Raw genomic sequence first — 13790 nt, 5'->3', positions numbered from 1 at the left:
AACTCTCGCTTTTTGTTTTGTGAAGTGCACATATCAGTGGTAATAGCAATTCTACTCTGATTCTTTTCTATTTCATGCATTGATTTCTCCCTTTCATGATCATAGATGCTCATAATGTCCTTCTTGATTGTGTTCCTACAAACCATCTTGAACAATGGTTGAAGAGAAGTTGAATATCTTCTAAAGCCAATGTGATCAACTATAGAAAGGGGATACTCATGCAAGATGATCATACATACGAGTTCTTTTCTTGATTCATCTTGATCAAAATAATAAGCATTCACACCTGCCATTGAATCCACATTATGTTGATCCATCACCAAAATTTTTTGTTTCATATACCTAATGTTCTTAAACTTTTTCCTAGGACATATTTTTAAGTTGTCATGCAAATGTTTAGTATCATTTTAGACCCTCCCCCCCCCCCCCCCCCCCTACAAGTAATCTCGTACAATAGTTGCACTCAACTTTGTCTTTCCCATCAACTTTCATTTTTTTAAATTATTCCACACAATTGATTTCAACCTCCCTCATTCCTCAGTTATCTCATTGTTAGGTTTGGCTTGGGCTTGGGCATCTTCTGGCCTATCCAACGGAGTTGAACAAGGAGTTGTATTATCTTCATCTACCATCATTGGAGATTGTTGGCTGCCAATGGGTGTGATAGATGGATTAGAGCTACCATTGTTTTCACTTGAAGTCATTACTAAAAAAATTGTTTATTATAATTTAGTAACTTACAAATCATAAAAAAGTAACATACATACACCAAAACCTAAGCCAAAAGTCTCCAACACAAACAATGTAGAACAATGTAAAAGATAAACTTATGTCACTTATGAAAAAATTCAGGTAAATTAAATTGTGTGTAATGCTTTCAACCATTTCAAGGAAAAATACTGTCAATAGAAAGATATAGATATAATTATTTAACCACATTAACAAAGATAAAGTCTTTAAGATTATCAATAAAATAATTTTTAAAAACTATGACTCTATCACATAGTAAAGAAAAAAATAAGTTGGATAGAAAAATATAAATATAAACGAATAGAAGATCTCTCCCCTCCTGTATTGTATCACTGCTAAGGTAAGGATAGCATCAAGAATCGGAAAAAGGCTGGCACAATCAAATCAGTACACGATTTCCTTCTTTATAGATTTAGTTTCAGTACGATTACAATTGCCCCTGCTTGTTTCCTTACTATAATAGAGATTAGGATAGCTTACTAATAACAAGTGTGGGGCCGAACATATAATGAATCACATCTAGCTTCAAACTACCTACTACATAATGAAACAATGTGCAAAAACATGAAACAATGTGGGGCCGAATATATCAACAAACCTACTACCTACTATAGTCAAATATATGAAACAATGTGCAAAAAAATGTGCAAAAAACATGAAACAAACCTATTGCCTACTGGAAGTCTGGAAGCGCTACGTAACGTGACCAGCCTTATTTCCTTTCAATTGTGCTTCTTCAATAGCTATAAACAAAAATACCAATTTTAGATAGAATAAAAAAAACCAAAATTTAAATTGAAAAAAACTAATTTAAGAAACACAAAAACAAAAGGAAGATAGTGAATGAGACGAACCTTGAAAAACACATATGGACTATAGAGAAGAGGGATGGGTCAGAGGCGGTAATAGCAATAGGGTTTTAGAATAAAAAATATTAAATCTCATTTCTTGTACTCTTGTGTTATACTTTAAATATTAGTGATATAGGGTTTACTAAATTTACAATTATAGTCCTTATTTATGTGAGGTGGGGCAAGTTGGGGATAAAAATACTAAACCCATCCTTGCCCTTCCTCAAGGAGCGGGGACAAAATATTGCCCCATCCCTGCCCCACCACCTTTGCGGGGCGGGGAAAACTGCACAGGGTGAGGTGGGGCAAGGCGGGGTGAAGAAAAATTGTCATCCCTACTATTAATAGTCATTCTTATATTTTATCAACTCTTAAAAAAGTGTTGTAAGAAGATTAATTGCTAGAACATGGAAATTGTTCTTTCTTATTTGTTTTATTAAAAGAAAAAAAAATTATTTTCTTACTTTTTAATTTAAAATTTTAAATTGTGATGCAATAAATCTATTTAATGTGTTTTCATATAAGGTATGAACAATCAATTTTTAGAATATCATATACGTTTTCATTCCGTTTATATTTGAACTAATAATAAGTTTTTTTTTTTTTTTTTTGTAAGAAAAATATAGATTAGTATTTAATAGATTACAAGTTATTTTGAATGAGATCTAAACAATAAAGCAAAGCAAAATTAAACAATAAAAAAGAAAAGACAAAACTTAGAGATGGCAATTATAAACACTAGATGACATTCGGCAAACCTAGATGACAATTAATTATAGATGACAATTATAAACACTAGCAGAAGAAAAAGGAACAGATAAGAATACACTAGATAACAATTAATTAGTAACCAGTGTCTTACATACACACCTATGGTAAGCATAGTTTCTGCCAATAAAAAAAAAAAAAAAGAAAAAAAAAAGAGTGCAACAGATTCATAAAGAAAATTGAATTACTAAAACACCAAACCTAAGCAACCTTATCGGGACAATCTCCTTTCCTTCAGGAAAAATGATATTGAGGGTTCATTTAGTACTGCATCTATAGCCACTTTAGCTGGACCTTCTTTTGATTCACAAGTACTGCAAACATGATCCTACCCTCTTGGTTTCCCATGAAGAAGCAGGTGCTGAACAGATGAAGGTAATCACCTGATTGCACCCTAGGAAGAGTCAACACCATGTCCAAAATTGCTTAAACCTCAGTAGCTGTTGTGGAAGCAAATGGTGTACGAGTACTTATACTTCTACTTTCAACAATAACATCTGAGATGTTCTTTAAAGAGTCGGACATCTCTTGCACAACTAAATGCTTTTTTTTGGTTTCTTGCAAATTCCCCTAAAAAGGTGAACACCGCTTGCCAAGCCTCTCCCCTTATTCACTGCCAATCTTGCCCTTCGTGATGATGAGTCTTCAACCTCCATTGGGTCAACATTTGTAGAGAGTTGACATTGGGGGTTAACAAATTCTTTGCTATTAGCGAAGTCTCCAGACCCTTTGGTGCATTCCTTTGGTATTTCATCACTCGTGTAGAATGCATTTTTCCCCGTTGCAACTGTGTCTTCAAACATGATTTCCATGGACTGAACATTCGGCAAAGATTTGTTTTTAAATGTTAATGCCTTGGGACATGCCTACATGTGGACAACCAGTAGTTAGAACATGATATAGTTGTAGACAGTTGAGTTTTTCACAATTATGTAAAGTGAATTAACTTGAAGCTTTCGAGTCCACCACTCATCATTGGCCTCAAGCTTCCTAGCTACAGAATCATAACCCAACCTAGTCTCGCGCTTAAAACACTCATTCCAAGCCTTCCACTGTTTTCTCAGATAATCCCATTTGTTTTTAAATTGCGTGTGAGTCACCACTTTTCCCATTCACCCAACTGCTAAATCATTACATCAACCCCTTCCATTCTAAAAAAAATCCTCCAATCCTCTTGCTGTATAGGACTTGAGCAGCACATAAATCACAAAAAGCTTTTAGTTCCATTGGTTCTTTCCACCCAGTTCTCACTTCATTACTACCGTACTTTGATTTCCCTTTACCCATTTTTGTTACAACTTCCTTCTATACTCATTGAGGCATTTCAACAAATAGTTCATATGCATATCATAATTGGTTATGCATGCCCACATGAAAAATGCAAAGTGAACTCACATAGTCCAAATACAACATAGGCAGGAAGAGAAACACACAAAATTACACAAAGGAGAGAGAAACCCACATACTAGTGTTATGGAAAACACAAAAGCCACAAACAAACGTTGAACACAAAAACTACACACAAATGTTGAACACAAAACCACGGATTGAAGCCTCACGAAAAACAATATAACCACATTTTTACATATCAAATAATATGAGAAGTTAGACACAATTTACCCGTGAATGCATAGACCTATAGTGGCAATAACGACGTCCCAAGCGGAGAGAAGGTGAGCTTGAGTGAAGAAAGAACAGAGGGGATCAAGTTCGTTTGTTCCACGTAATGGGTTTGCAATTACTGTGTTTCATCTGTTTTGATGCTTTATTGGTTGGTTGGTAGGTGCAATTCATTGAAAAGGAAGAAGACGAAGCATTGAAGCGCATTGAAGACATCTTTACCATGGCAGTTGAGAGAAAAAAGAAACTTGAGAATGCGAAAATTAGCTGTTGGCCTAAATGCACTGTTTTGTGTTTCCTCTACTTCGTGGGTCAGATGAGTGAACAGTACATAGTGAGAAGTTTGTAGCAACGAATTTCCTTTCAAGGTTGTGTCCATGCATAGTACACGCACATTCACACGCATAACGTTAATGAAACAGTGCTTTCAAGCTTTCATCCATGCGTTTTAGCTAGAACTTTTGCGCGTTTATTTCATGGGCACTGTAGCTGTGGGTCCCACGGTGAGTAAAACGCAAACACTAAAACACTACCCAGAAACTTAATCCAAACGCTACCTAAATATAATTGGCTATGAGTAGTTCTAGATAGACTTAAAATATTTTTAAATAGGGTGAAAGTATTCTACATTCAGAATTTTACATAGAAGAAAAATAAAATTTTAATTGAGTCTTTTTATATTTTTTAAGTTTAGATTTATAAATCTACATGTAAAGACACTTTTTTATAAAACGAGAGATGGAATGACACAAATTCAAGCCATTTGAAAATATAAAGACTCTCAACATCAGATTAGTGGGCAATTAAAAATAGACTTGGCCCAAATTGGAGTTCAATTAGAATTTAATTTGAATTCTTGATTGAACTTTCTGTTAACTTCCATTTTAATATTATATATATGATATGATTATGGATCTTTTTAACAAATGCTTTAAGGTATTTCTTTAGGAAAACTTTTAGAAATGTTTATGGGAAAGGAAAAAGCAACTAATTTTTCTAATAGCTTTTTATATTTATCATAATAAAGGTATCAAAACTTTTAAAAAATTGTTTATTAACAAATACCTCAAGGGCACATGTTAATCTGGCCGTATGATTATTACGAGTAAATTTAAGTACCATCTATTGGGTATTGTGTTAACTTGACCATATGATTATTATGAGTAAATTTAAGTACCAACTATTGGGTATCATATATTAGATTTTTTTAATTAAATTATATTGAAAAATTTTCATTGGAAAATAATATTGCTCAAACTTAATAAGTCAATACAACCTTGTGTTTGTAGAGAACTATAATTTTTCCAAAAAAAAAAATTATATATATTAAAGAAGAGAACAGTAAAGTTTCAACTCTTTAGGTTTTTTTTTTTTTTTAATGCTATTTTTGCAGGTATACTTGTCATGGCATCGAAAACGACGCATATTAGTTTTGTGGCCTTATTTGGAACTCGAGCCATAAAACTCAAGTTTTAATATAAGAAACTCGACCTCCATCGTAAACTTAGAAAGTATTAAAAAAAAAAACAGATCATCATTGGTTTTTTTCTCTTGAGTTCCAAATAAGGCCTTGATGTGGCCCAAGCCCCAAACCCGGAACCGAGCATTAAAAACAGTAGTATAAATTAAAAATCACACACCGGGCATCTTCACCGGTTTCTAGAACCTCTCTCTCAGGCTCTGCTCTCTGATCGATTGAGAGAGAGAGAAAGAGAGCCCTAAGAATACGAAAGCCCTAAACACGATCTCTAAGCACCTCCATCGACAATGGGTTCCGGTAAGCTTTTGTATATATACATATCGTCTTTTCTTAGTGAAGATTCGCTCCAATGCTCTGTTTGGTTGAGTAGAAAATTGATGAAAACGAAAGAAATTAGGTTTTTTTTAATTACTCCTTTTTTGGTTACCTTCGGGAGCTCAAAAACGAGCTAGTGAATATTAATTTTTCTTGGACAATTTATAGGGCCCAAATTACCTTTGAGATTTTTTTTTTTTTTTTAATTTAATTTATTTTTCTGTCTGTGTTTCTATCAATGTTGTGTGCTTATTATGTAAACCTCATTTTATTGAAAACAAAATAATTTTGTTTATGAAACAATGCCAAAACTTTATAAAAGAAAAGGGTTTTCTTTGGTTTTGGTTTTTGGTGGAGAATTGCTGAATGTTAGTGGGTTAGCTTGAAACAATGTCTAAACTTTCTCTAGTTGTGAGTTTCATGATTTTTTTTTTTTTTTGTAGTAACTTGAAAATGATTAATATGTTGCATTCATGTTGCTTCTTTGGATTGTTTATGTAAATCATTATTTGTGTGCACTTACAAATGCTTGATTTGTATTGTTCATATTGTTATATTTAATTTGAAAGAATAAGTCCAATTTAGAATTGACCCATTTGCTCTAATGGGGTAAAGAAAAAAGAAAAAGATAAAAATTTGTATTGTGGATTTACTATTCTTCACTTGTGTAGATGCGGACATGGAAGATTATGGATTTGAGTACTCGGAGGAGGAGCAAGAGGAGCAAGATGTTGATATTGAGAATCAATACTACAATGCAAAAGGTACTTCTAATTGGTTTGTTCTTTCTTTCTTTGTTTCGCTTATAAGCATTTAGATATTTGGAAAAGCTTGTGAGATTTGTAATTTAACATGCAGTTATAAGATATTAATTTTTTCTTGCATAGAGCTGTTTAATATATTCCTAATCAAGGTTGAGAAGCCTGAGCATTGCATGTTTACAGTTATGGGACATTGATCAAGCTTTATAAATTATTAAAATTACAGATGATGTTATACTATAATACAATATTTGGCAGTTCTTTTTATAAAAAATATTTGGTACTTGTAAAATTGGAGGATAAATGGGTTTGTGCAATATTATTTTACATATATGAACGTGCATTTCAAAAATTGCTTTAAAAATTCTCACTCATAAAAATATATATATATATATATATATATTTCTTTAAAAATTATGTCACATGGTTGTCAAGTTGGACATTAGTAAGGCTTACGATTGTGTGGAGTGGGAGTTTTTAAGGAAGATAATGTAAAAACTAGGGTTTACAGATGGATGGGTCAACTTAGCTATGCAATGTGTTACTTCAGCAAGCTACACGGTTTTAATAAATGGGAAGCCCTGCACTTTTATCTCTGACAATACTTCTGTAGCATATGAGAAGTTATATAGACTAAGAAATAGAAGACAAGGCAAGATATGTCATATGGTTGTCAAGTTGGACATTAGTAAGGGTTACAATCGTGTGGAGTGGGAGTTTCTAAGGAAGATAATGTAAAAACTGGGGTTCACAGATGGATGGGTCAACTTAGCTATGCAATGTGTTACTTCAGCAAGCTAACGGTTTTAATAAATGGGAAGCCCTGCAGTTTTATCTCTCCCTCCCGCAATATTAAACAAAGGGACCCTTCATCACCATACCACTTCTTGTTTTGTGTGGAGGGCCTGTTTGCTTTGCTTCGTAAAGCTATTAAAGACATAGCACATTCAGCCACTTATGTCTTGCCTAAATGGAGTTGGTATTTCTCACTTACTTTTCGCAGACGATAGCTTGTTATTTTTGTTAGGCTCTACCTTCTAAGTGCACCCAACTTTGCGCATCCTCGAAAACTACGAGCAAGCTTCTAGCCAAGCTATTAACAGGCAAAAAACAACCTTATTCTTTAGCCCCAACACTGGTATGGATGTGAGGGAAGATATCAAACGCATGTTTAATGCCCAGATAATGATAGACTTTGAAAAGTACTTGGGTTTGCCAATGGTAGGAGGTAAGAGCAAGGTGAACACTTTCAAAATATCCAAAAGAATCATAGGTTGGAAAGAGAAGTTTATTTCAAAAGTGGGGAGAGCAGTCCTCATCAAATTAGTGGCACAAGCAATACCAACGTACTCAATGAGCCTATTTAAATTACCAAGAGTGCCTGTAATGACATAAACTCCATCCTAGCCAAGTACTTGTGGGGACAAACAAGTAATGAAAAAAAGACACATTGGATAAATTGGAAGCGTCTCTGTGATTCGAAGAACAAAGGTGGGATGGGCTTTCGGGATATTAACGCCTTCAATTTCTGTTAGCTAAGCAGGCATGGGGGCTAATCAATGACCAAACCTCTCTGTTCTATAAAGTGTACAAAGCTAGGTACTTTCCTACATGTTCTTTCTTGGAGGCAGAACTAGGAAATAACCCATTCTATGTGTGGAGAAGCCTTCTCCAAGTGAGAGAGGTTATCTTGGAAGGGTCTAGATGGAGCATAGGGAGTGGAACCACTATTGATATTGTAGGCCATCAATGGCTGCCTAGACCTCCTTGTTTGCGTAGTAAGGGATCCCCGCTAGCGAAAGTGAGAGAATTGGTGGACGAAGATACTTGACAGTGGGATAGGTCTAAGATAGCCTAGTGTTTTGAGCCTCACACTTGTGCTGACATTCTACATATACCCTTGACCAACCTACATGTAAATGACATCCTAGTGTGGAAAGTGAACAAATCTCTTTCGTTCTCATTCAAGTCTACATATTTGGTGGCCTTGAGATTATATAATCCTTCAACCGATGATCACTCTAGGGCTGATGTAGATAGCAGGTTATGAAAATTGGTGTGGTCCTTAACACCCCCCCCCCCCCAAAGTTAGGAATTTTCTCTGGAGAGCCAGTTTGAACATCCTACCTACTCGAGTTAATCTACAGATGAAGTGTCATTGGGTCCTCACTATACCGTGTGTCATCATCATGGAGAAATGGTTTGCCATATCCTCTGGGAATGTCATTTCGCTAGGAATGTGTAGGCCATGGTTCGTGGGAAAATTCAAAAAAGCAATACACATGCATCAGATTTCTTTCAGCTGACCCAAAGCATATATGCTTAAGAAACTTTGTCAGAGTGAGATGGAGCATTAGACTATGATAGTATGGGCAATATGGAATAGGGGTGTCAATGTTCGACTCAACCCGCGAACACGACACGGGTTTTTGCGAGTGCCTTAATGGGTTTGGGTCATAAACGGGTTGACCCGAAAGCGACACGATAAAAAATGTGCCATAAGCGGGTCAACTCACGTAACCCACAATAGACACATTTGGCACGTTAATTTATTTGTGTCAACCCGAAATGACCCACTTAACACAACCCGTTTAACTCGTATAACAAATAAATATTTATTTTATTTTCAAATTTTCAAATACCTTTTATATATAGCATATATTATAAATTTAAAAAGAAAAGTGAGTAATTAAAAAAACTTACAAGGGACATAATTGGAAATTGAAACTTTATAAACCCTAGATCTCTAAACCTTACAAACCCTAAATCTCTAAACCTTCTTATAAATATTTAATTTTATTTTTTATTTCAGTGGTACTACTCACTCTACTATCTTTTAGTCTCACGCCCAATTCTCAAGCTCAAAGTCTCAAATTGGTTATTGCTCTCTCTCTCTCTCTCTCTCTCTCTCTCTCATGTGTTTAGTGAGTTTTAGAATTAAAGAAAACCATTTTCTTGGTGTTTCAAAATTCTGCAGTAATTTTTTCTGCATAATGTTTTTGTTATATAAACTTTGAACCCATGTGCTATTATTAATATATGAGATATATTAATTGTTGATTAAGGCCACGGTTGTAGCTTTTGTCTTGTGCCGCATGTTTTTTTTTTTTGGTGTTTGTATTAGTGTTGGACATCGTCTACATATCTTGCAAGTGGGTTTATTGATAAACTAGAATCTATGGATGGTAATCGTAATCATAGTCAGGATTAGCCTACTGTTTGCTTCAATTATTTCAATATTGATACTTAGCATTTGGCGAGTTTCAAGGATATTATATTTTTATTGAACTATGTTGTTTTATTTTTGTTAAACTATGTTATTTTGAATTTGGGTTGAAGTGTATGCACTTATTTTGGAAAGTAAAGAACTTATTTTTAGATGAATGTTATATTTTTGTTGAACTACATTACTCTATTTGTTTCAGCCTTAACGTTTTCTGAAAAATGGTTCATTTTCCAAAGAGCATTTTCTAGAAAACTGTCCCATTTTTCCAGTGTTTGGTAACAACCTTGAAAATGAGCTTGAGAATGTTTTCTGGTGTTTAGTATGCAATTTTTTTTAAAAAATATTTCTTGTATAATTAAAAACATGTATATTATGTAAACTAACTAATGTAATCATTATAAATAAAAAAACCAAGAATGAATTTGGTTTTCATACTAAAATTTTGACAATAGATACAATCAAAATTAATTAATTGTCAAATTTTTACGATCTCTACCACTCATCTTGCTTNCCAATTTTAGATAGAATAAAAAAAACCAAAATTTAAATTGAAAAAAACTAATTTAAGAAACACAAAAACAAAAGGAAGATAGTGAATGAGACGAACCTTGAAAAACACATATGGACTATAGAGAAGAGGGATGGGTCAGAGGCGGTAATAGCAATAGGGTTTTAGAATAAAAAATATTAAATCTCATTTCTTGTACTCTTGTGTTATACTTTAAATATTAGTGATATAGGGTTTACTAAATTTACAATTATAGTCCTTATTTATGTGAGGTGGGGCAAGTTGGGGATAAAAATACTAAACCCATCCTTGCCCTTCCTCAAGGAGCGGGGACAAAATATTGCCCCATCCCTGCCCCACCACCTTTGCGGGGCGGGGAAAACTGCACAGGGTGAGGTGGGGCAAGGCGGGGTGAAGAAAAATTGTCATCCCTACTATTAATAGTCATTCTTATATTTTATCAACTCTTAAAAAAGTGTTGTAAGAAGATTAATTGCTAGAACATGGAAATTGTTCTTTCTTATTTGTTTTATTAAAAGAAAAAAAAATTATTTTCTTACTTTTTAATTTAAAATTTTAAATTGTGATGCAATAAATCTATTTAATGTGTTTTCATATAAGGTATGAACAATCAATTTTTAGAATATCATATACGTTTTCATTCCGTTTATATTTGAACTAATAATAAGTTTTTTTTTTTTTTTTTGTAAGAAAAATATAGATTAGTATTTAATAGATTACAAGTTATTTTGAATGAGATCTAAACAATAAAGCAAAGCAAAATTAAACAATAAAAAAGAAAAGACAAAACTTAGAGATGGCAATTATAAACACTAGATGACATTCGGCAAACCTAGATGACAATTAATTATAGATGACAATTATAAACACTAGCAGAAGAAAAAGGAACAGATAAGAATACACTAGATAACAATTAATTAGTAACCAGTGTCTTACATACACACCTATGGTAAGCATAGTTTCTGCCAATAAAAAAAGAAAAAAAGAAAAAAAAAAGAGTGCAACAGATTCATAAAGAAAATTGAATTACTAAAACACCAAACCTAAGCAACCTTATCGGGACAATCTCCTTTCCTTCAGGAAAAATGATATTGAGGGTTCATTTAGTACTGCATCTATAGCCACTTTAGCTGGACCTTCTTTTGATTCACAAGTACTGCAAACATGATCCTACCCTCTTGGTTTCCCATGAAGAAGCAGGTGCTGAACAGATGAAGGTAATCACCCGATTGCACCCTAGGAAGAGTCAACACCATGTCCAAAATTGCTTAAACCTCAGTAGCTGTTGTGGAAGCAAATGGTGTACGAGTACTTATACTTCTACTTTCAACAATAACATCTGAGATGTTCTTTAAAGAGTCGGACATCTCTTGCACAACTAAATGCTTTTTTTTGGTTTCTTGCAAATTCCCCTAAAAAGGTGAACACCGCTTGCCAAGCCTCTCCCCTTATTCACTGCCAATCTTGCCCTTCGTGATGATGAGTCTTCAACCTCCATTGGGTCAACATTTGTAGAGAGTTGACATTGGGGGTTAACAAATTCTTTGCTATTAGCGAAGTCTCCAGACCCTTTGGTGCATTCCTTTGGTATTTCATCACTCGTGTAGAATGCATTTTTCCCCGTTGCAACTGTGTCTTCAAACATGATTTCCATGGACTGAACATTCGGCAAAGATTTGTTTTTAAATGTTAATGCCTTGGGACATGCCTACATGTGGACAACCAGTAGTTAGAACATGATATAGTTGTAGACAGTTGAGTTTTTCACAATTATGTAAAGTGAATTAACTTGAAGCTTTCGAGTCCACCACTCATCATTGGCCTCAAGCTTCCTAGCTACAGAATCATAACCCAACCTAGTCTCGCGCTTAAAACACTCATTCCAAGCCTTCCACTGTTTTCTCAGATAATCCCATTTGTTTTTAAATTGCGTGTGAGTCACCACTTTTCCCATTCACCCAACTGCTAAATCATTACATCAACCCCTTCCATTCTAAAAAAAATCCTCCAATCCTCTTGCTGTATAGGACTTGAGCAGCACATAAATCACAAAAAGCTTTTAGTTCCATTGGTTCTTTCCACCCAGTTCTCACTTCATTACTACCGTACTTTGATTTCCCTTTACCCATTTTTGTTACAACTTCCTTCTATACTCATTGAGGCATTTCAACAAATAGTTCATATGCATATCATAATTGGTTATGCATGCCCACATGAAAAATGCAAAGTGAACTCACATAGTCCAAATACAACATAGGCAGGAAGAGAAACACACAAAATTACACAAAGGAGAGAGAAACCCACATACTAGTGTTATGGAAAACACAAAAGCCACAAACAAACGTTGAACACAAAAACTACACACAAATGTTGAACACAAAACCACGGATTGAAGCCTCACGAAAAACAATATAACCACATTTTTACATATCAAATAATATGAGAAGTTAGACACAATTTACCCGTGAATGCATAGACCTATAGTGGCAATAACGACGTCCCAAGCGGAGAGAAGGTGAGCTTGAGTGAAGAAAGAACAGAGGGGATCAAGTTCGTTTGTTCCACGTAATGGGTTTGCAATTACTGTGTTTCATCTGTTTTGATGCTTTATTGGTTGGTTGGTAGGTGCAATTCATTGAAAAGGAAGAAGACGAAGCATTGAAGCGCATTGAAGACATCTTTACCATGGCAGTTGAGAGAAAAAAGAAACTTGAGAATGCGAAAATTAGCTGTTGGCCTAAATGCACTGTTTTGTGTTTCCTCTACTTCGTGGGTCAGATGAGTGAACAGTACATAGTGAGAAGTTTGTAGCAACGAATTTCCTTTCAAGGTTGTGTCCATGCATAGTACACGCACATTCACACGCATAACGTTAATGAAACAGTGCTTTCAAGCTTTCATCCATGCGTTTTAGCTAGAACTTTTGCGCGTTTATTTCATGGGCACTGTAGCTGTGGGTCCCACGGTGAGTAAAACGCAAACACTAAAACACTACCCAGAAACTTAATCCAAACGCTACCTAAATATAATTGGCTATGAGTAGTTCTAGATAGACTTAAAATATTTTTAAATAGGGTGAAAGTATTCTACATTCAGAATTTTACATAGAAGAAAAATAAAATTTTAATTGAGTCTTTTTATATTTTTTAAGTTTAGATTTATAAATCTACATGTAAAGACACTTTTTTATAAAACGAGAGATGGAATGACACAAATTCAAGCCATTTGAAAATATAAAGACTCTCAACATCAGATTAGTGGGCAATTAAAAATAGACTTGGCCCAAATTGGAGTTCAATTAGAATTTAATTTGAATTCTTGATTGAACTTTCTGTTAACTTCCATTTTAATATTATATATATGATATGATTATGGATCTTTTTAACAAATGCTTTAAGGTATTTCTTTAGGAAAACTTTTAGAAATGTTTATGGGAAAGGAAAAAGCAACTAATTTTTCTAATAGCTTTTTATATTTATCATAATAAAGG

Source organism: Quercus suber, unplaced genomic scaffold (genome assembly GCF_002906115.3).
Source record: "Quercus suber isolate HL8 unplaced genomic scaffold, Cork oak 2.0 scaffold_58, whole genome shotgun sequence".
Classification (NCBI taxonomy): Eukaryota; Viridiplantae; Streptophyta; class Magnoliopsida; order Fagales; family Fagaceae; genus Quercus; species Quercus suber.
This window is presented reverse-complemented; position numbering follows the sequence as displayed.